This window comes from Callithrix jacchus, chromosome 10 (genome assembly GCF_049354715.1).
Source record: "Callithrix jacchus isolate 240 chromosome 10, calJac240_pri, whole genome shotgun sequence".
Classification (NCBI taxonomy): domain Eukaryota; kingdom Metazoa; phylum Chordata; class Mammalia; order Primates; family Cebidae; genus Callithrix; species Callithrix jacchus.
The window spans coordinates 82,710,466-82,735,422 of NC_133511.1; the positions used below are offsets into that span (position 1 = coordinate 82,710,466).

General features: G+C 37.8%; 1 protein-coding gene across 3 annotated transcripts in view; it reads right to left on the reverse strand.

The window, feature by feature from the left end:
• The window catches only part of LOC144578134 (uncharacterized), a 131,592-nt gene that overhangs the window by 78,197 nt on the left and 28,438 nt on the right, over positions 1 to 24,957 (reverse strand). For 2 of the 3 annotated variants that reach the window (XM_078340671.1, XM_078340672.1), the window contains exon 3: positions 23,575 to 23,746. The gene's annotated coding sequence lies outside the window, so the exon portion shown is untranslated. Of the gene's footprint in view, positions 1 to 23,573; positions 23,747 to 24,957 lie in introns of those variants that run through there. The other variant, XM_078340673.1, reaches the window with a different exon arrangement.

The window sequence follows — 24,957 nt, forward strand, 5'->3', positions numbered from 1 at the left end:
TGGCTTTCTGTTTGTCTGTTATTGGTGTACAGAAATGCTTGTGATTTTTGCACATTGATTTTGTATACTGAGACTTTGCTGAAGCTGTTTATCATCTTAAAAAGATTTAGGTTGAGAGTATGGGGTCTTCTAAATATACAATCATGTCATCTGCAAATAAAGACAATTTGACTTCCTCTTTTCCTAACTGAATAACTTTTCTTTTCTTTTTTTTTTTTTCTTTTTTTTTGCCTGATTGATCTGGCTAGAACTTCCAATACTATGTTGAATAGGAAGGGTGAGAGAGGGTACCATTGTCTAGTGCCAGTTTTCAAAGAAAATGCTTCCAGTTTTGGCCCATTCAGTATGATATTTGCTGTGGGTTTGTCAAAAATAGATTTTATTATTTTGAGAAAATTTCCATTGATACCTAGCTTATTAAGAATTATTAGCATCACAGGGAGGACTCAAGATGGCACTGTGAGAACAACCCAGGATTGGAGCTCTCATTGAATCCGCGGACAGAGACCCAATTGAAAAGTCAGCAACTACGCAGAAGACAAGCGGATAAATCCACAAAGATGGGGAGAAACCAGCGAAAAAAGGAGGAAAACACCCAAAACCAGAACACCTCGCCTCCTAGAAAGGACCAAAACTCCTCACCAGCAAGGGTACAAAGCTGGACGGAGAATGACTGTGACGAAATGACGGAATTAGACTTCAGAAGGTGGATAATGAGAAACTTTTGTGAGCTAAAAGAACAGGTATTAAATCAATGCAAAGAAACTAAGGAACTTGAAAAAAGATATGGGGAAATGATAACAAGAATGGATAATTTAGAGAGGAATATGAATGAATTAAAGGAGCTGAAAAACACAATACGAGAACTTCACGAAGCATGCACAAGTTTCAATAGCTGAATTGACCAAGCAGAAGAAAGAATATCTGAAGTCGAAGACCAACTCAATGAAATAAAACGAGAAACCAAGATTAGATAAAAAAAGCGCAAAAAGGAAAGAACAGTCTCCAGGAAATGTGGGACTATGTGAAAAGACCTAACCTACATTTGATAGGTGTACCAGAAGGGGACGAAGAGAATGAATCCAAGCTGGAAAATACTCTTCAGGACATCATCCAGGAAAATTGCCCCCACCTAGCAAGACAGGCCAACACTCAAATACAGGAAATACAGAGGACACCACAAAGATATTCCACAAGAAGAGCAACCCCAAGGCACATAATCGTCAGATTCAACAAGGCTGAAATAAAGGAGAAAATACTAAAGGCAGCCAGAGAGAAAGGGCGGGTCACCCACAAATGGAAGCCCATCAGACTCACAGCAGATCTCTCGGCAGAAACACTACAAGCCAGAAGAGAGTGGGGGCCAATATTCAACATTCTTAAAGAAAAGGACTTTCAACCCAGAATTTCATATCCAGCCAAACTGAGCTTCAGAAGTGAAGGAAAAATAAAATCCTTTGCGAACAAGCAAGTACTCAGAGATTTTGTCACCACCAGGCCTGCTTTACAAGAGCTCCTGAAAGAGGCACTACACATAGAAAGGAACAACCAGTACCAGCCATTCCAAAATCACACTAAATGCTAAAGAGCATCAACATTATGAAGAATCTACAACAACTAACAGGCAAAACAGCCACTTAGCATCAAAATGGCAGTATCAAATTCACACATAACAATATTAACCCTAAATGTAAATGGACTAAATGCACCAATCAAAAGACACAGACTGGTAAATTGGATAAAAAGCCAAAACCCATTGGTGTGCTGTATCCAGGAAACCCATCTCACATGCAAGGATACACAAAGGCTCAAAATAGAGGGATGGAGGAAGATTTACCAAGCAAATGGAGAGCAAAAAAAAGCAGGAGTTGCAATTCTCATCTCTGATAAAATAGACTTTAAAGCAACAAAGATCAAAAGAGACAAAAAAGGCCATTACATAATGGTAAAAGGATCGATACAACAAGAAGAGCTAATGATCCTGAACATATATGGACCCAATACAGGAGCACGCAGATACATAAGGCAAGTTCTTAATGACTTACAAAGAGACTTAGACTCCCACACAATAATAGTGGGAGACTTTAACACTCCACTGTCAATATTAGACAGATCAACCAGACAGAAAATCAACAAGGATATCCAGGGCTTGAACTCAGACCTGGAGCAAGCAAACCTGATAGACATTTACAGAACTCTCCACCCCAAATCCAAAGAATACACATTCCTCTCAGCACCACATCAAACCTACTCTAAAATTGACCACATAATTGGAAGTAAAGCACTGCTCAACAAATGCAAAACAAGTGAAGTCATAACAAACAGCCTCTCAGACCATAGTGCAATCAAGTTAGAACTCAGAATTCAGAAACCAACCCAGAACCGCACAGCTTCATGGAAACTGAACAACTGGTTCTTGAATGTTGAATGGGCAAACAATGAAATGAAGACAGAAATAAAAAAGTTCTTTGAAACCAATGAGAACGAAGACACAACATACCAGAACCTCTGGGACACATTTAAAGCAGTCTCTAGAGGAAAGTATATAGTAATAAGTGTCCATATGAGGAGAATGGAGAGATCCAAAATTGACACCCTATCATCAAAATTGAAAGAGCTAGAGGAGCAAGATCAAAAAAACTCAAAACCCAGTAGAAGACAAGAAATAATTAAGATCAGAGCTGAACTGAAGGAGATTGAGACACGAAAATCCCTTCAAAAAATCAATAAATCCAAGAGCTGGTTTCTTGAAAAAAAATCAACAAAATAGACAGACCACTAGCCAGATTGATTAAAAAGAAAAGAGAGAACAACCAAATAGATGCAATAAAAAATGATAAAGGGGAAATCACCACAGATTCCACAGAAATTCAAACCATCATCAGAGAATATTACAAACAACTCTATGCACATAAACTAGTAAACCTGGAAGAAATGGATAAATTCCTGGACTCCTGTGTCCTCCCAAGCCTAAACAAGGAGGAAGCTGAAACTATGAATAGACCAATAACAAGGGCAGAAGTCGAGGCAGCAATTAAGAGCCTACCACTCAAAAAAAGCCCAGGTCCAGATGGGTTCACAACCGAATTCTACCAGACACACAAAAAGGAGCTGGTACCATTCCTTCTAAAACTATTCCAAATAATACAAAAAAAGGGAATCCTTCCCAAATCATTTTATGAGACCAACATCATTCTGATACCAAAACCCGGCAGAGACCCAACAAGGAAAGAAAACTTCAGGCCAATATCCATGATGAACATAGATGCAAAAATCTTCAATAAAATATTGGCAAGCCGATTGCAAGCGCAAATCAAAAAACTTATTCATCATGATCAAGTAGGATTCATCCCGGGGATGCAAGGCTGGTTCAACATACGCAAGTCTGTCAACTTAATTCACCACATAAACAGAACCAAAAACAAAAACCACATGATTATCTCAATTGACGCAGAGAAGGCATTTGACAAAATTCCACAGCCCTTTATGCTAAAAACCCTCAATAAACTCGGTATCGATGGAACGTATCTCAAAGTAATAAAAGCTATTTATGACAAACCAACAGCCAATATCATACTGAATGGGCAAAAACTGGAAGCATTCCCTTTGAAAGCTGGCACTAGACAAGGATGCCCTCTTTCACCACTCCTATTCAATATAGAACTGGAAGTTCTAGCCACAGCAATCAGGCAAGAAAAAGAAATAAAGGGTATTCAAATAAAAAAGGTGGAAGCCAAATTGTCTTTATTTGCAGACGACATGATAGTATACCTAGAAGACCCCATCACCTCAGCCCAAAAACTCCTGAAACTGATAAGCAACTTCAGCAAAGTCTCAGGATATAAAATCAATGTGCAAAAATCACAAGCCTTCCTCTACACCAATAACAGACTTAAAGAAAGCCAAATCAAGAACGAACTGCCATTCGCAATTGCTACAAAAACAATAAAATACCTTGGAATACAACTCACAAGGAACATAAGGGACCTCTTCAAGGAGAACTACAAACCACTGCTCAACGAAATCAGAGAGGACACACCAGATGGAGAAACATTCCATGTTCATGGTTAGGAAGAATTAATATCATAAAAATGGCTATACTGCCCAAAGTAATTTACAGAATCAACGCTATCCCCATCAAGCTACCATTGACTTTCTTCACAGAACTGGAAAAAAACACCATGAACTTCATATGGAACCAAAAGAGAGCCTGCATAGCCAAGTCAATTCTAAGCAAAAAGAACACAGCGGGGGGCATCACACTACCGGATTTCAAACTATACTACAAGGCTACAGTAATCAAAACAGCATGGTACTGGTACAAAAACAGAGATATAGACCAATGGAACAAAACAGAGGCACCGGAGGCAACACAACATATCTATAAGTATATAATCTTTGATAAACCTGACAAAAACAAGCAATGGGGAAAGGATTCCCTGTTTAATAAATGGTGTGGGGAAAACTGGCTAGCCATGTGCAGAAAGCAGAAACTGGACCCCTTCCTGACACCTTACACTAAAATTAACTCCAGATGGATTAAAGACTTAAACATAAGACCTGGCACCATAAAAACCCTAGAAGGAAATCTAGGCAAAACTATCCAGGACATAGGAGTAGGCAAGGACTTCATGAACAAAACACCAAAAGCATTGGCAACAAAAGCCAAAATAGACAAATGGGACCTAATCAAACTCCACAGCTTCTGCACAGCAAAAGAAACAGTCACTAGAGTGGATTGGCAACCAACAGAATGGGAAAAAATTTTTGCAGTTTACCCATCTGACAAAGGGCTGATATCCAGAATTTACAAAAAACTCAAACAGATTTACAGGAAAAAAACAAACAAGCCCATTCAAAAATGGGCAAAGGATATGAACAGACACTTTACGAAAGAAGACATATATGAGGCCAACATTCATATGAAAAAATGCTCATCGTCACTGGTCATCAGAGAGATGCAAATCAAAACCACATTGAGATACCATCTCACGCCAGTTAGAATGGCGATCATTAAAAAATCTGGAGACAACAGATGCTGGAGAGGATGTGGAGAAAAAGGAACACTTTTACACTGTTGGTGGGAGTGTAAATTAGTTCAACCATTGTGGAAGACAGTGTGGCGATTCCTCAAGGCCTTAGAAATAGAAATTCCATTTGACCCAGCAATCCCATTACTGGGTATATATCCAAAAGACTATAAATCCTTCTACTATAAGGACACATGTACACGAATGTTCATTGCAGCACTCTTTACAATAGCAAAGACCTGGAATCAACCCAAATGCCCATTGATAATAAACTGGATTGGAAAAATGTGGCACATAGACACCATGGCATATTATGCAGCAATCAGAAATGATGAGTTTGTGTCATTTTTAGGGACATGGATGAATCTGGAGAACATCATCCTCAGCAAACTGACACAAGAACAGAAAATGAAACACCGCATATTCTCACTCATAGGCAGGTGATGAAAAATGAGAACACATGGACGCAGAAAGGGGAGTACTAAACACTGGGGTCTATTGGGGGGAAAAGGGGAAGGCCAGTTGGAGGGAGAGGTGGGGAGGGATAGCCTGGGGAGAAATGCCAAGTGTGGGTGAAGGGGAGAAGGAAAGCAAAGCACACTGCCATGTGTGTACCTACACAACTGTCTTGCATGCTCTGCTCATGTACCCCAAAACCTAAAATCCAATAAAAATTTAAAAAAAGAAAAAAGAAAGAATTATTAGCATAAAGTGCTGTTGAATTTTGTCAAAGGCTTTCTCTGCATCTATTGAGATAATCTTGTGGCTTTTGTCTTTTGCTCTGTTTATGTGATGGATTACATTTATTGATTTGCATATGTTGAACCAGCCTTGCATCCCTGGGATGAAGCCAACTGCATCATGATGGATAAGCTTTTTGATGTGCTGTTGCATTCGGTTTGCCAGTATTTTATTGAAGATTTTTTCATCGATGTTCATAGCGGATATTGGCCTGAAATTTTCTTTTTTAGTTGTATTTCTGTCAGGTTTTGGTATCAAGATGATGTTGGTTTCATAAAATGAGTTAGGGAGAATTCCCTCTTGTTGTATTGTTTGCAATAATTTCAGCAGGAATGGTGCCAGTTCCTCTTTGTATATCTGGTAGAATTCAACCATAAACCCGTCTGAACCTGAACTTTTTTTGCTTGGTAGGCTATAAATTGCTGCCTCTACTTCAGACCTTGTTACTGATCTATTCCAGGATTCAACTTCTTCCTGGTTTAATATTGGGAGGGTGTAAGTGTCCAGGAATGTAACCATTTCTTCTAGATTTACTGGTTATTTGCAGAGTTGTTTGAAGTAATCTAGTTTGTACTTCTGTTGAATCAGTGGTGATATCCCTTTATCAATTTTTATTGCATCTATTCGATTCTTCTCTCTTTTCTTTTTCATTAATCTGGCTAGTGGTCCATCTATTTTGTTGATCTTTTCAAAAAACCGGCTCCTGGATTTGTTGATATTTTGAAGGGTTTTTTGTGTCTCTATCTCCTTTAGATCTGCTCTGATCTTAGTTATTTCTTGTCTTCTGCTAACTTTTGAATATGTTTGATACTGCTCCTCTAGCTCTTTTACTTTTGACAATAGGGTGTAAATTTTAGATCTTTCCTTGCTTCTCATGTGGGCTTTTAGTACTATAAATTTCCCTCTAGACACCGCTTTCAATGTTTCCCAGATAGTCTGGTACATTGTGTCTTCATCCTCATTGGTTTCTTTTTCTTTTTAAGGTATACAGAACAGCTTTATTATTATTATTATTATTTTGAGACGGAGTTTTGCGCTCTTGTTACCCAGACTGGAGTACAATGGTGCGATCTTGGCTTACCGCAACCTCCACCTCCTGGGTTCAGGCAATTCTCCTGCCTCAGCCTCCTGAGTAGCTGGAATTACAGGCATGTGCCACCATGCCCAGCTAACTTTTTTTTTTTTTTTTTGTATTTTTAGTAGAGACGGGGTTTCACCATGTTGACCAGGATGGTCTCAATCTCTTGACCTTGTGATCCACCTGCCTCGGCCTCCCAATGTGCTGGGATTACAGGCATGAGCCACTGCGCCTGGCCCATCCTCATTGGTTTCAAAGAATATCTTTATTACTGCCTGCATTTCATTATTTATCCAGTAGTCATTCAGGAGCAGGTTGCTCAGTTTTCATGTAATTGTGTGGTTTTTAGTAAGTTTCTTAATCCTGAGTTCTAATTTCATTGCACTGTGGTCTGAGAGACTATTTGTTATGATTTATGTTCTTTTGCATTTGCTGAGGAGTGATTTACTTCCAATTATGTGGTCAGTTTTAGAGTAAGTGTAATGTGGTGCTGAGAAGAATGTATATCCTGTAGAGGGGTGGAAAGTTTTGTAGATGTCTTTAAGGTCCACTTGGTCCAGTTCTGAGTTCAAGTCCTGGATATGCTTGTTAATTTTCTGTCTCATTGATTTGTCTAATATTGTCAGTGGAGTGTTAAAGTCTCCCACTATTATTGTGTGGGAGTCTAAGTATCTTTGTAGGTCATTAAGAACTTGCTTTATGATCTGGGTGCTCCTGTACAGGGTGCTTATAGACTTAGGATAGTCATAGCTCTTCCTGTTGCATTGATCTTTTTACCATTATGTAATGCCCTTCTTTGTCTCTTTTGATCTTTGTTGGTTTAAAGTCCATTTTATCAAAGATTAGGATTGCAACCCCCACCTTTTTTTTCTTTCCATTTGCTTGGTAAATCTTCCTCCATACCTTTATTTTGAGTCTATGTGTCTTTGAGTCTTTATTTTGAGTCTTTGCATGTGAGATGGGTCTCCTGAATACAGCACACTGATGGTTCTTGACTTTTTATCCAATTTGTCAGTCTGTGTCTTTTAATTGAGACATTTAGCCCATTTTCATTTATGGTTAATATTGCTGTGTGTGAATTTGATCCTGCCATTTTGATACTAGCTGATTGTTTTCCCCATTAGTTGATACAGTTTCTTCATTATGTCAATGGTCTTTAACATTTGGTATGTTTTTGGAGTGTGTGGTACTCATTGTTCCTTTGCATGTTTAGTGCTCCCTTCAGTAGCTCTTATAAGGCAGGACTGATGGTGATGAAATCTCTCAGCAATTGCTTGTTTGTCAAGGATTTTATTTCTCCTTCACTTATGAAGCTTAGTTTGGCTGGATATGAAATTCTGGGTTGAAAGTTCTTTTCTTTTCTTTACAGATGCTGAATATTGGCCCCCATTCCCTTCTGGCTTATAGGGTTTCTGCTGAGAGATCTGCTGTGAGTCTGATAGGCTTCCCTTTTTGTGTAACCTGACCTTTCTCTCTGGCTGCCCTTAGGATTTTTTCCTTCATTTCAACCCTGGTGAATCTGACGATTATGTGCCTTGGGGTTGCTCTTCTTGAGGAATATCTTTGTGGTGTTCTCTGTATCTCCTGGATTTGAATATTGGCCTGCCTTGCTAGATTGGGTAAGTTCTCTTGGAAAATATCCTGAAGAGTGTTTTCCAGCTTTGATTTATTCTTCCTGTCACATTCAAGTACACCGATCAAACGTAGATTCAGTCTTTTGACATAATTCCATATTTCTTGGAGGCTTTGTTCATTTCTTTTCACTCTTTTTTCTCCAATCTTGCCTTCTCATTTCATTTCATTGAGTTGGTCTTCAATCTCTGATATCCTTTCTTCTACTTGATCGATTTGGCTATTGAAACTTGTGTATGCTTCTAAAAGTTCTCATGCTGTGTTTTTCAGCTCCACCAAGTCGTTTATGTTCTTCTACAAACTGGTTATTCTAGTTAGCATTTCTTCTAACCTTCTTTCAAGGTTCTTAGTTTCTTTGCATTGAGTTAGAACATGTTACTTTAGCTCAGAGAAGTTCTTATCACCCACCTTCTAAAGCCTGCTTCTGACAGTTCATCAAACTCATTCTCCATCCAGTTTTGTTCCCTTGCTGGTGAGGAGCTGTGATCCCTTGGAGAAGGACAGGAGTTCTGGTTTTTGGTGATTTCATACCTTTGTTGCTGGTTTCTTCCCATCTTCATGGATTTACCTGCCTTTGGTCTTTGAATTTGGTGACTTTCAGTTGGGGTCTCTGAGTGGATGTCCTTTCTGTTGATGGTGAAGCTATTTCTTTCTACTTTTAAGTTTTCCTACTAATAGGCCTCTCTTCTGCAGGACTGCTGGAGGTCCATGCCAGACTCTGCTTACCTGGGAATCACCTGCAGGGGCTGCAGAACAGTAAGGGTTGCTGCCTGTTGCTTCTTCTGGTATCTTTGTCCCAGATGGGTGCCCACAAGATGTCAGCCAGAGCTCTCCTTTATGAGGTGCCTCTTTGGATATATGGAGGTCAGGGAGCCACTTGAGGAAGCAGTCTATCCCTTATCAGAGCTCAAGTGCTGTGCTGGGAGCTTCGTTGTTCTGTTCAGAGCTGCTGGGCAGGGATGTTTAAGTCTGCCGCAGCAGAACTGACAAGTGCCTCTTTTCCCAGGTTCCCCTGGGAAAAGTGGGGCTTTATTTATAAGTCCCATTTATAAGACATGCTTCTGCCTTTCTTCAGAGATGCCCTGCCCAGCAAGGAGGGAGTCTAGTCACAGTCTGCCTGAAGAGGCATTGCCAAGCTGCAGTGGGCTCTGTCCAGCTGCTGTGTAAATGTCCTTGTCATTTTGTTAATACCCACCATTACCGAGGCAGTAAGGTTAGAACTGCCTCGGTAATGGTGGATGTCCTTCCACCCACAGAGCTCAACTGTCCTGGGTGAAGCTCAAACTGCTGTGCTGGTGTGAAACTCTAGAGCCAGTGTGTTTCAGATTGTTGGTCTTTGTGGGGGTGGGACCCACAGAGTCAGATCACCTGGCTTCCTGACTCTAGCTCCTCTCTTTCTGGGGGATCTTTAGCTCTGTCTCGCAAGAATTCCAGATGCCAGTTAAAATGGTTGCCCAGATTTGTGCAGGTCTTTGTGCTGGAAACCCACAGCGCTTGTTGGCTTGTGGGAATCTCCTAGTCTGTGGGCTACAAAGAATGCAGGAGAAGTGCAGTATCTGAACTGGAGTGCTGGAGAAAAAGCCCCCAATGGCCTCTACTGGGTGGCAGGGAAAGTACTATGGTCCTGTTGCACTTCCCAGGTGAGGCTGCCTCAGTTTGCCTTCCTTGGGCTACATCCACTGTCCAACCAGTACCACTGAGATGCACCTGGTACCTCAGTTGGAAATGTGGCAATCACTCACCCTCTGTGTTGCTCTCACTGGGAACTACACTCTGGAGCTGTTCCTATTTGGCCATCTTGGCAGAGTTCCAACAAATTTTTATTTCTATATGTCTGGCTGGGGAATCACTTGGACTAATTTAGCACAGATAGTGAATACTTTGATTCTTAATACCAAAACTTTAGGCAGCTGAAAGGAGAGGATATAAAGCTGAAAAGCTTAGAAATACTGGAACAATAGGAAAACACTGTCAAAAATGATTCTGATCATTTTACTCAGAACCCGAAGATTGGATTCAGGTATCTTATATCAACCTATAGAAGTAAGTAATTTCCAATCAATTACTACAGAACATATGTTTTTTTAATCCTCTACTGGTCTTTTTTAGAACAGGTAGTTTCTCTGAATTCCTTAAACCTTTCTATGAAATAAAGCATGCGTCCATGTACCAACAAGTAATGATAATGATACTTAGAGAAAATTTGGTGGCTATGTAAATTGTTAAATTTATTCTATGTGTTTTCTGAGTCAGACCACTGGAAGACACTCCTACAAACATCAGAGCCCTCTACTTTCAGAACTTCTTGCAGTCCAAGGAGACTGAAATTCACTTTTTCCCATTAGCATCCTTTCTCATTCCCTTTAGCCATGGAGAATTTGGAAAACTCCCCATTCCAAGCCCACTGGCCAGCCTTCTTTTCCTAAGTCCCAAATCTTCTGAAGGTGTCTGATGTCCCAGACACCTTCAAAAAGCCTGTGGTCTACTGTAATATTTTATGAACAAGGAAAGAAAAATCCTGAATATTGTATTTTACATCCCAACTGAAATGGTCCATGTCAAAGAAACTACCTAAACTATATATATATATATATATATATTCTTTCTCACACATATCTTTAAGGAATATATTTGCCTTGAACACTGAGCAAATAAATAAATAAAACAATTATTGTAAGATGACAAATGGTATGAAATTTAAATTTACTACACCATTTAAAATGTATTATATATGCTTGTATTTTAATAAGTTACATAGTATATGCAGAGCATATGTTTACTACATGATCTAATCAAATTGATCAGTTTGAAACACAAATAAAAAATACATAGTTTACAAATGTAAACATCTATGAGGGTATCTCCAATTATTCCATATACACCAATACTCAAATTACATTTGTAAACTGGTTCATGTAAGACTCTCAGAACACCAGGTAACTAAAACACTTTAATATTTTTATGAATGAATAATGTCTCACCATTGCCAGAAGCATTCTTTTAAATTTTTATTTAATTAAAAAATGGCTCTTGAATAGTTTTTATAAAAAAGACTATTCCAGATAGAGATCTCTATGCCAAGTTCTAGTCCAAAAAAATTTTTTAATTACAAAGCCTTCTTTAAACTACAAAGACAGGTTTTTCCTTTCAGTTTCTCAAAGTATTTCATAATAATATAAACTAGAAATAGAAAGTAAAGGGGCAAAGATAGTATGTTGAATGCTGTTAAACAGACAATGTATCTGGCTTTTACTCCTCTCTCTTCAAAAACAAACTATAAACATTTATTTGTGCTTTTGTGTCTATTATTCCATCTTCTTTACAATTTTAAAACATAACCTGATAGCTTATGTTTTAAAATTTTACCCATGGAGCATCACTTATGAGTCCCAACACAGAAGAATTTGTATTTCTGTCAATAGTATAACCGTGTAATATACCTCAAATAGTGGTATAAACCCAAACTTTTCTATTTTTCTCTAACCCCAGATACACAACAAATACTTGTAGAATGACTGAACGAATAAAGCTCAGTGAAATATCCTATGTTACCAGTAATACAACATCCATCTAACCTCTCACTTTTGAACAGCTTTTTTGTCAAATCAACAAATCTAATCTGCTGCTGAAGGTACTGCCAATCAAACTCAGAATCAGTTACATAAAGAACAATGCAATAACTTTCTTTTAGAGTCGAATGATAGACAAAAGTTTCTATCATTTGAGAAACACATATGCTTTCCTTTTATTAGATAACAATACTATGATTTTCATTTATTCCCGATTGCCAGTAAGCCTAAAACCAAATATTGTACTCAATTCAGCTAAAGTAATCTTCATTTCATTCCTTGAAAATAATTTACTTTGTTTCATAAATTACAATGAGTTTCCCTTCTGGAAATACATGGAAACCTACTGTGTGCAAAGTATTGTAATAAATAAAACAAGTTCCCTATTCTCCTGCTTACATTTCTACTGTTAATTACAATGCAAAAAATGCAAAAGACCAAAGGGGCAACAGAGTGACAACAAGCTAAGCAAACAATAGCAGTCTTTAAAAAAAAAAGTTACCATTTATTGAATATCTTTGTTTCCAGGACTTTGGTAAACATTTTATATACACCAGCACAATAATCCTGCAAAACAGGTATCATTGTGCTCGTGTTGATGTCCGAAAACAGGCTCTTAGCATAGGAATTTGCATATACCAGGTATTCAATAACTACATGAAGAATTAATAAAGCTTAGTGAAGTTCCCTAATTACACAAGTAATGACAAGGTGTAAAGCAATATTTTTACCTATAAAATGTCCAAATTCAGTTTTGTAAGTTAATTAATCTAAACTGAATTCTACCCAATTTATAGGTGGACTTTATAAAACATATTTCAGTAATCAGCCTTCTGGATACCTCCTGAATAAATTAGGGTACCTTCTGGATAAACTAGGATACCAAATTATAGGGAATTTTTTGGGAAAGAAAGAAAATTTAAAGAATTTTTCAGCAATAATATTCAAATACACTCTTGACAACTTTTAAAAACATACTCCTGAAGCAAACTAAAAGAAACTAGATATCAGGAGAGGTGTGGTGGCTTATGCCTGTAAGCCCAACACTTTGGGAGGCCAAGGCGGGCATATCACCTGAGTTTGAGACCACTTGGCCAACATGGTGAAATCTCATCTCTACTAAAAATACAAAAGTTAGGTGGGTGTAGCAGTGGTCACATGTAATCCCAGCTACTTGGGAGGCTAAGCCAGGAGAATCGTTTGAACCCAGGAGGCGGAGGTTGCAGTGAACCAAGATCATGCCATTATACTCCAACCTGGGTGATAGAGCAAGACTCTGTCTCAAAAAAAAATAAAAGAAAAAGAAAAAGAAACTAGAAATCATCTAGTCTTCCACCCCTTCTGCTTATATTCATAAAGAATTAGGCATTTAGACCAGGTGTGGTGGCTCACATCTGTAATCCCAATATTTTGAGAGGCCAAGGCAGGAGGGTCACTTGAGGCCAGGAATTCAAGACCAGCCTGGGCAATATAGCAAGACCTCATTGCTACAAAACAAATTTAAAAATTAGCTAGGCATAGTGGTATGTACCCATAGTCTTAGCTACATGGGAGCTGAGGAAGGAAGATGGCTTGAGCCCCGGAGTTCAAGGTTATAGTGAGCTATGATAGGGCCACTGTACTCCAACCTGGGCAACAGAGTAAAACCCCACCTCTAGGAAAAAAAAAAAAACTATGTTGTTGGGCACACTATTTATGAAGATGTAATTTGTAACAATAACAACATAAAGAGGCAAAAATGGAGCTATATAGAAGCAAAGTTTTGTATTCTATAGAAATCAAGTTGGTAGTAATTCAAACTAAATTGTTATATATTAAGATGTTAATTGTAATCTCCAGGGAAATCATTAAGAAAATAATCAAAATATATTTTAGTAAAAGAAATGAGAAAGGAATAAAAATAGTACAAGAGAACATATCTAATTAACAAAAAAGAAGGTAGTAATGGAGAAATGTTATCAAAGAAATGACACATAGAAAACAAAAAGGAACATAGCCGAAGTCCTTCTTTATCAGTAATTACACTAGCCATAAGTGGATTAAACTCTCCAATTAAAAAGAGGACATTTACAGAATGGAGAATTTGTAATTTTATTATGCAAATCTGATTGTGACCAAGGTTTAAATCAGTAAGACCAGCAGGGCTGATTATTGCATCCATTTATGCTGTAAGATATTGTGAGAGCAGCCAAGCATGGTGGCTCACGCCTGTAATTCCAGCACTTTGGAAGACCGAGGCAGGTGGATCACCTGAGGTCAGGAGTTCAGGACCAGTCTGACCAACATGAAGAAACCCCATCTCTACTAAAAGTACAAAATTAGCCGGGTGTGGTGGTGCATGCCTGTAATCCCAGCTACTCAGGAAGCTGAGGCAAGAGAATGGCTTGAACCTGGGAGGCGGAGTTTGCAGTGAGCCGAGATGGTGCCACTGCACTCCAGCCTGGGCAACAAGGGCAAAACTCCATCTCAAAAAAAAAAAAAAAGATATTATGAGAGGAGGCTGGGTCCAGTAGCTCACAACTGTAATCCCAGCTCTTTGAGAGGCCGAAGCTGGAGGATCACTTGAGGCCCCTAGTTTGAGACCAGCCTGGACAACAAGGAAGACCTCATTTCTAAAAAAAAAAAAAAAAAAATTTAATTAGCTGGGCATGGTAACACGTTCCTATAGTCTCAGCTACTCAGGAGTCTGAAGCTGGAAGATCACTTAAGCCTGCAAAGTCAAAGATGCAGTGAGCTATGATTACATCACTATACATTTCAGCTTGGGTGAAAGAGTGAGAACCTATCAAAAAAAAAAAAAAAAACTTGTGAGATGGTATTTTCTAGTAATGGTCGTGTTTAGAAAAGGGCAGTGGATAAATGGGAAAAGAGTCCAGCAAACATGCAGGAGAAAGAGAAGCAGAGAGGAGTTAGGTGGGGGAAGCTAAGATATAGGGGGTAGGAGGGAGGTCACTCCAGCTTTCCATAGTTGAGTCTGGAGGGAGAGAGGAGTTTACGTTTGGGTTTTTAGATTTGGGATCCTGTACATTTTCACTAATATGATAAATTATTTAGCCATTATACTGTACATAATTATTTCAATAGCATACCATTAGAAAACCATTTTTTTGGCCGGGCGCAGTGGCTCACGCCTATAATCCCAGTACTTTGGGAGGCCGAGGTGGGTGGATCACAAGGTCAAGAGATCGAGACCATCCTGGTCAACATGGGAAACTGCGTCTCTACTAAAAATACAAAAAATTAGCTGGGCATGGTGGTGCGTGCATGTAATCCCAGCTACTCAGGAGGATGAGGCAGAAGACTTGCTTGAACCCAGCAGGCAGAGGTTGCAGTGAGCCGAGATCGCGCCATTGCACTCCAGCCTGGGTAACAAGAGCAAAACTCCATCTCAAAAAAAAAACAAAACATTTTTTTTCCACTATATCTGGATGGCCCTCATAAAATATTCTAGGCAAAAATTCTCCTATCTGCACATTGACTCTTTGTCATGTTCACTGTCATTTTTTTCTCTATGTTACTGGTTTATTTTCCATTTTGGATTTTGTTTTTACTTTTAGAATGAAAAAATACACACTGGTGAATAAATGTACCTTTCTATAATAGTGTTATCACTTTAAATAAGCGAAATCATTCAGTAATGAGTGGATCTTAAAGACAGTGGTCTACTTCCTAGTTATAACCCAGTTCTTTACTCTTTCCCAGTGGTACTCCAAAATAAATGCCAAATAAAATCCTTAATATGGAACTCCAGTTAGAATACTTACAAATTAAGCAAAGAAGTCAGTGTTTTATTTAAAATAAGTCACTTTTTCCATTTTCTGTTTCAGCCATAAGAAATGAGATATAGTTAATTTTAAATGTAAAACTTAGTACACTATGCAAATCATGTCTGTGTGTCAAAGAAAAATAACAAACTTAATGAGGAATGTTAAAAAAAAAGAAAAAGAAAAAAGCAGACCCCATTAGTTTAAAGATACATAGGAACAGCCAAAGATGACAAACACACATAAAATTCAAAACATGGTGGGAAAGGGAATAGGCACTGAAACACATAAATCAGTGTTTTGAATTCTTTTTCTCTGTGGGTATAATTGTACCTTAGTTTCTTATAATGATTTATTGAGGTAAATATTCTGTATGGTTTAACAGCTACAGCTTCAAAGTGTCAGGCACAAGCTCTCCTTTATTCATGAGGCAGCTGAGTATTGGGATGTGAATTCACTTCTGTATTCTGGGACTTGGCAAAGTTTGTTTTTAAGGTCCTTATAAAGAATTCATGTTGATGCAGTCTATTCAAATGTGAAAAACACTATGCTGTAAGTAGTGAAATAGAAAACCTTTACAGTAATTCTGGAGAAAAAAGTAAATAAATTGAAGTAAGCCACACAGAATCACTTTCAGCAAAGTATAGAATGCCCCTGAGTTCATCTTAATCCACTTTTTCAGATTTAGGGATACCTACAAACCCCCTTCATCAGATGGGTTACTAAATTGGGAACTGGATCTAAAATCAAAACAAAAAGAAAATAATCAGAGAGAAATAGAATTAAGTCTCTGTTTATAATATTCAGATAAGAAAGTCTTTTGAGTTGATTTTCAATTTATACATGTTGCTGCTCTGAGATCAAAGTATGTCCAACAGCAAACAGTAATAACAGTCACACAGTAGTTTATTAAACCTACCATATAGCAACTTTATAGTTTGGAAGGGGGAAATGAGTAACTTACCAAATATATTTCCTTTGAAAGTATTATGCCAATGGAAGTTATACATGGATACTTCAGGCATAGAAACCTAAGGAAACCTTGGAATTTATTGGTCTTATGTTTGTTTATGTCATGCTTTTCAGCAGAAAATTCAGATTTTTGCCAAGAAATACATGTGCCTTAGATGTATAAGCTCAATATGAAATATAGATTTTTGACCTGCCTAGACAGTGGTTCTCTGACGCATCCACATTTCTACGTATCTGCCCAAATGGCTTTATGTTTCCCCACAAGATAGTTTGACAGTTTGAGGATATAAGGGCCAAGTAAAAGTAAATTTAAAGGAAATTAAAACACATAGTTTAAAAATATACCTACATTTTTTTGTAATGAGGGTCTCTCATTTCCAGGTAACGTATCTTTTGCTTTCAAATTTCGTGCAATTGAGGAAGTATTTTACATTAGAGAGATGCCACTAATAAATGGCTTTTGCCTTCTTGCTAATTCCCTTTACAATTAAGAATTAGCTAGGCCAGGCACTGTGGCTTACACCTGTAATCCTAGCACTCCGGGAGGCTGAGGTGGATGGATTAATTGAGCTCAGGAGTTCGAGACCAGACTGGGAAACATAGTGAAACCCCATCTCTACTAAAACACACACACACACACATACACACACAATAGCTGGGCATGGCGGTATGCACCTGTAATCCTAGCTACTCAGGAGACTGAGGCAGGATTTTTTCACACACAAAAAAAATCCCTAAATAAATACACTATAAGATGTGATGTTTTGACATTACTTTCTGGCAAAACGCTCACTAATTTACTCAATACAACTTCTAGTCAGAGAATATCATCTGGAAAAATATGCATTGTGTACCATGTTTAAATGACCCAAAATGTTTTGCATTGCCAATATAGAATGAAGAGGTGGCATGTTTTACCACTCTAAAAGTAGCTGATACTGTTGGCTATTTATCCTCACCCAAATCTCATGCTGAAATATAATTCCCAGTGTTGAAGGAGGCGCCTGGTGGGAGGTGATTGGGTCATGGGGGCGGATCTCTCATGAATGTCTTATTGCTGTCCTTGTGATAGTGACTTCTCATGAGATCTGGTTTTTAAGTGTGTGGCACCTGGCCAGGCGTGCTGGCTCACACCTGTAATCCCAGCACTTTGAAAGGCTGAAGAGGGTAGATCACTTGAGGTCAGGAAAGACCAGCCAACATCACGAAATCCAGTCTCCATTAAAAATGCAAACATTAGTTGGGCATGGTCACATGCACTAGTAATCCCAGCTACTTGGGAGGCTGAGGCACCAGAATCATTTGAACCCAAGAGGTGGAGGTTGCAGTGAGCTGAGATCGTGCCACTGCACTCCAGCCTGGGCAACAGAGCAAGACTCAATCTCAAAACAAAGAAGTGTGTGTGGTACCTGCCCCCTTCTCTTGCTCCCTTCTCACCATGTGAGAATGCTGATCCCCCTTGGCCTTCCACTATGAGAAAAAGCTCCCTGAGGCCTCCCCAAAAGCCAAGCAGATGCCACTGCCAGGCTTTCTGTACAACCTGCAGAACTGTGAACCCTTAAACCTCTTTTCTTTATAAATTTCCCAGTCTCAGGTATTTCCTTATAGCAATGTAAGAATGGCCTAAAATAGTAACTTTCTGTGCTATAACTTCAGGTTAAGTTCATGTGAAGCCAAGATAATCATGAGCTCCTACATGTCTGAAAAAAGTTGATATAGAAAATGGTACAAAAATAAGAATGCCCTTTCCAAAGAATGAAAAACCACACACTTCTCCTCTACCAGTCATCCATTATCAATTCCTTAATTTGTTCAACAAATACAATAAAACTTTGTTCTTTATAACTTATGTGTAATATTTATTTACTTTCAAATGCTATTTATTACTTATTTAAGCTTGCTTTCATTGTTCATCAAATGCTATATTTTTCTGTGAAAAGAGAGGGTATCTTGGGTTGGTATAAAATGCACCATAATTTTTCCTATTAGAATTAATAAAAATAGTTTCTATTTTATAGGTTTTCACTAAACAGCAGAATTTTCCTAAACGAATTAACATCTTGAAGGGAGGGATAGGTGTACCCTATTAAAGTTTATAAAAGTATCATAAACTGAAAAGAAAATTATTAATATCAACTCTTCATCCCATATTATTCAGGTAGTATTCAAATAAATATATGTAAGTTCATTAATCCTTAGAATAACCCCATGTGAGAAGTACCTTTTGAGAAGGTGAGAAAACTGAGACTCAATGATGTGAAATGAAGTGTTCAAGGTCATACAATTAATAAGTAGCAGAGCTAGAACTCAAATCAAATATTGCCAAGTCCAATGGCCATTTCTCTGTGCTTATCTTCACCTCTAATCAGCATTCAACAAAATCAACAACTTCCTCCTTCTTGAAACCTTGACCCCTCTTGGCCTCCAAATACTGTATCTCCTGGTTTATTTCATCCTTATTAAGAGTTACTACCTCTTAACTTCCAGTGTTGAATCTACATCTTTTACCTGACTTATAAGTTACAGGGCTCCTCAAATTCAGGCCAGAGCCCTCTGAAATCTGTCTTTTCCTGGATGACTTTATCCTTTCACATGGATTTAAATACCATTCCTATATTGATAACTCCCAGATATATCTATACCTAGCCATGACTTCTGTGAGCTTCAGGTTTGACTGTCTACTTTGTTTCTTGGTATTTCCACATATATATCTCAAAAACATTATAAACTTAATGTGCCCAAAGAAAACAATCTACAAACAAATCATGATCCCTACCCACCCAAATCTGTCTCCTCCCACTGGGTAAACATGATCCCTACCCACCCAAATCGGTCTCCTCCCACTGGATAAACAGAAAATCTATCGGCCAGAAACCTAAGAGCCATCTTTCTCATCTTCCTTTTCATTATCCCCAGTTCTAATCCATCAGCAAGTCCTGTTGTTTCTAATTCTAATATGTATCTTGAATTGCTCCATGTCTCTTCAGTTCCATCTCTACCACCTTAACCCAGGTCCTCATTATTTCTAACCTGAACTGTGCAATAGCTTCACTTCTACTCTTGACCTCCTCCAATCCATTCTCCATACTGTAATAAGAGTAAATGTCTTAAAATATCAAATCAATCACTCTCTTGCTAAAAAACCTTACAGTGAGCCAGGCATGGTGGCTCATATCTATAATACCAGCACTTTGAGAGGCCAAGGTGGGGTGGATCACTTGAATCCAAGAGTTCAGGACTAGCCTGGGCAACATGATGAAACCCTGTCTCTGCAAAAAAAAAAAATGTTAGCCAGGCACGGTGAGCCTGTAGTCCCAGCTACCAGGGGACTAAGATGGAAGGATCACTTGAGTCTTGGAGATGGAAGAGGCAGTGAGCTGTGATCGTGCTACTGCCCTCCAGCCTGGACAACAGAGTAAAACACTGTTTCAAAAAGAAAACCTTACAATGGCTTACTTTTAAAATAAAATCTTAAAATGGCACTTAAGATAAAATTCAAACTTTATATTATGATCTAAAAGCTCCGCCTATCTTTCCAACTTCACTTCATGCCAGTCTCTCCTCTTTTCACTATACTCTAATACATACTGATCTGTTTTTTCTCAGCTCAAAATGTCATCTGTTTCTTTTTTTCCATAAGTTATTGGGTTACAGGTGTTATTTGGTTACATGGGTAAGTTATTTAGTTAGGATTTGTGAGATTTTGGTGCACCCATCACCTGACATATGTGTGTGTGTATGTATGTATATATGTGTGCATGTATATATGTATATATGTGTGTATATATATGGAGCAGTACACACTGTACCATATGTGTAGTCTTTTACACCCTATCCCCCTCCCATGCTTCCCCCCAAGTCCCCAAAGTCCATTGTATCATTCTTATGCCTTTGCATCCTCATAGCTTAGCTCCTACATGTCAGTAAGAACATACAATGTTTGGTTTTCCTTTCCTGAGTTACTTCTCTTAGAATAATAGTCTCCAGTCTCATCCAGGTCACTGCAAATGCTGTTAATTTATTCCTTTTTATGGCTGAGTGGTATTTGATCATATATATATATATACACACACATATATATACACATATATACATACATATATATGTATATATAAATATATATGATGGAATACTGTGGCATATATATATATATACACACATATATACATACATACATACACACACACACACACATATGTCAGTTTCTTCATCCACTCATTGACTGAGGGACATTCGGATTAATTCCATGATTTTGCAATTGTAAACTATTCTGCTATAAACATGCGAGTGTATCTTTTTCATATAATGACTCTTTCCCTCTGGGTAGATACCCAGTAGTGGGATTGCTAGATCAAATGGTAGTTCTACTTTTAGTTCTTTAGGGAATCTCCACATCATTTTCCATAGTGACTGTACTAGTTTACATTCCCACCAGCAGTGTAGAAATGTTCCCTGTTCACTGCATCTATGTCAACATCTACTGTTTTTTTGAGTTTTTAATTATGACCATTCTTGCAGGAATGAGGTGGTATCACGTGGTAGTTTTGACTTGCATTTTCCTGACCATTAGTGATGCTGAGGATTTTTTCATGTTGTTGGCCATTTGTATATCTTCTTTTGAGAACTGTCTATTCATGTCCTTAGTTACTAGAACACACTAAGCTCTTTTCAGCCTCAAGACCATTTCACACGCTGTTCCCTCTACCTAAAACACTTTTCCATTAATTACCTAGCTAGTTTCATCTCACTCGGAATCACTGCATTTTGAGGCAGACCTATACCATACTGTCAAGAGTCTTTTGTTGTTTCCTTATGGGACTTATTGTATTTTATAATTGTTTTATGTAGTGGTCTTTTTGTTATCTACCAAACTAGAATATAAGCTCCATAAAGGCAGAGACTAATTTGTTCAATAACTTATACTGTTAACTGTTATATTTCCCATGCCTGGCACAATAAATAACAGCTCTCAATAAATACTTGTGAATGAATGAAAGCCAAGTGTGACTGATTCCAAACAAACATTCTCTCCAATATATCATCCTGTAATCTTAAAGGATCTTAGAAGTCATCTACCTGACCCTCTTCTTTTACAAATAAAAAAACTGAGATCCAGAAAGCCCAGTGATTTACCCAAGGTAACACAGCATTAACTGACAGAGCCACAGTGAACCCAGGCTTTCTGACTTCTGCATCAGGTTTTCTCTTAGATAGCACATTGCCTTATGCTGATAGGTGCATCCAAACTATACCTAAGAAATTTTCTGCAAGTATGAGGTGTACAAAAGTATCAGAAAAAATTTTAGCAAGCACTTACAAACTAATATAAAACTAGAAAAAATACAATTATACCAGTAGTATACAATGCATTCGATTGCCAAAATCTTTCACTAAGTTGTTTTTAAAAGCAAAATTTGAGAATATAGACAAAATGGTTCTCTATTTTACATTACATAAATCATTTACTTCACAATATGAACAACATTTTATTTCATATGAATAATACATTCAGAATATGCTTGCTTAGAGAAATCATATGTTTGCTGTTGTGGAAACAATAAATGAGAAAATAATTTTTAAAAAAAGGAGAAATCATACTTTGTTTCTACAAAATTTACTTTAAGTTTTTCGGATAGCTAACAACCCTAAAATTCATGCAAGTATAAAATTTGAACAATTTTGAAACTAAACAAGAAACTAAGCAAAGTATCTATAGTTGATAATAATAACAGATAAAGGACAAAAGAAGGAAAAACCAAACTCAGAAATACTACACTGCCTACTTCCAGAATTCAGTCACTGGTGTGCAAAACACTAAACCATGTAACAATTTACTCAATCCATGAAGCAATGCAGTCTACACTGTCACAACTACATACTTCCCCCAGCTCCTTCTACTGCTGCAGAACTCAAATCAGGTAGCTACTAAATCATCTTAAGTTGCTCCTGTCACCTGGTGACCAATGGAGAAAACCTTGATCCAACTTTTCTTTGCCAAAAAATTTTAATTACCCACTAAGTACATAGTGTCCATACTCATTATTCTGCCCATGTGTGAATATATTTTTTAATTTCTGTAATAAAAAGCTAGATAAAATAACCTCCATCATGAACCACTTAGTTGTTAAAAAATCTGTCTCCTTTTAACTCCTTCCTCATCTTTCAAAGAATTCTACATAATTTTTCAAAACTATTAAAAATAATAAAATATAAATTTTGCTGGGAGCGGTGGCTCACACCTGTAATCCCAGCACTTTGGGAAGCCGAGGCAGGGGGATCATGAGGTCAAGAAATCGAGACCATCCTGGTCAACATGGTGAAACCCCGTCTCTACTAAAAATACAAAAATTAGATGGGCATGGTGGCGCGTGCCTATAATCCCAGCTACTCAGGAGGCTGAGGCAGGAGAATTGCCTGAACCCAGGAGGCGGAGGTTGCGGTGAGCCAAGATCGTTCCACAGCACTCCAGCCTGGATAACAAGAGCGAAACTCCGTCTCAAAATATATATATATGTATATATATTTTTTGTTTTAGCATTACAACACTATTTATTACTGCAAATGATAATTATTTTAGCTATCTTATCGTACAAATAGGTTTATGTAGCCTGTATGCACAGCGTTGTTGTATGAAAAAAATCTGCTTCCATGGAACTTTTGATTTCCAACTTTCCTAAAATTACTAAACTTTCAAAGTTCTTTTTATACAATGTCATGTTCATTGCTTTTCCTCAGAAAAATTTCCCTCATAAAAAAGAGATTATTATAAATATCTGTTATTTACCTACCAGTTGTTCCAAACGTTGTGTCTTCTAATTTTCATTAGGTCTCGTATGTCTACCAGATGTGTCTCTTGCTGCTGCTCATTAGAATATGCAAACTACCTCAGTATATACTGGACTTCTGTAGATCTCAAGGCTCCAATTTAAAAGTTGTCATTTAGAATCTGGCAAAATAGTCCTGTTGGAAAAGTTTCAAAAAATAAATTTCAGTACTTTCCAGCCCTTTCCTACTCTAGAAACTAAAATATTGTGTGTCAAACATAGATTAATGACCCATTATTAGAGTACATTACAGTGAAATGTTACTAAAAGCATGAGTAAATCATGTCTACCTTGTACATTGTGGGGCCTGCTCCCATTCTGTGGTAGAATGCCTAAACCTGCACTGCCAATAGCTATCTGGGGTGCTGGAAATATGACTAGCCTTCATAGGCAAGGGCTGTAGTATAAAGTACACACCAGATTTTTGAAGAAAAGAATCTAAAATATCTCATTACTAATTTTTAAATTACATATTGAAATAATACTATTGTGGATACATTGGGTTACACAAAATACATGATAAACATTAATTCTACCTGTTTTTTTTTTCATTTTTGGTATGACCACTAGAATATTTTAAATTACATATGTGACTCACATTTGTGTCTCAGATTATATTTCTGTAGAATAGCACTATCTTGCTATAATAAATAGGATTTTATGATTAAGTTCGTTTTTGGTATTTTATTCTCCCAAAAGAAATAGTTTATGATTAATGTGTTGTGGATAGCCTATAGAAGACAAGGTCCTTAATAAAAACATATATTTTTAATGAGAATTAGAAAGAAAAAAAGGAGTGGGGAATAAAAGAGAAACAGAAACATTACAGGAATAGATAATAAACATTAATTTCCTCTCTACTTAAAGCAAAAAGTATTATATATTCAAAAACATTGTTAACAGCTAAAGGTGTTCAGTATTAAAACACTTCTTAGCAAGGAAGTAAAAAAAAAAGATGAAAACAATAGTTTAATGGTTTTGAAGTTTTACTTTTTTCTAACTACTCTCAGTTATCTGAGGGAACAAAAATTAGTAAAGAGAGAGGACTCAAGATGGCGCTGTGAGAACAACCCAAAATTGAAGCTCGTGGTCAATGCGCGGAAAGGGGGAGTCAGGGCCGCATTTTCAGATGGATCTTTGTTGCCCACAGAACGGGGAAATTCCTAGGTATAGGGGAGAGGCGGGATGCCAGGCAGAGGTTTTGGCTGGCGCAGCCGGCAGCTGGTGCGGCAGTGGCCCGCACTGTGGCGGCGCTACACAGAGGTCCGCACGAAGTGCACTCATCCGGGTGCCCTGTTGGGCTGGCAACCTGAGACTTGGGAGGGCTGAACTTGAAACAGAACGGGA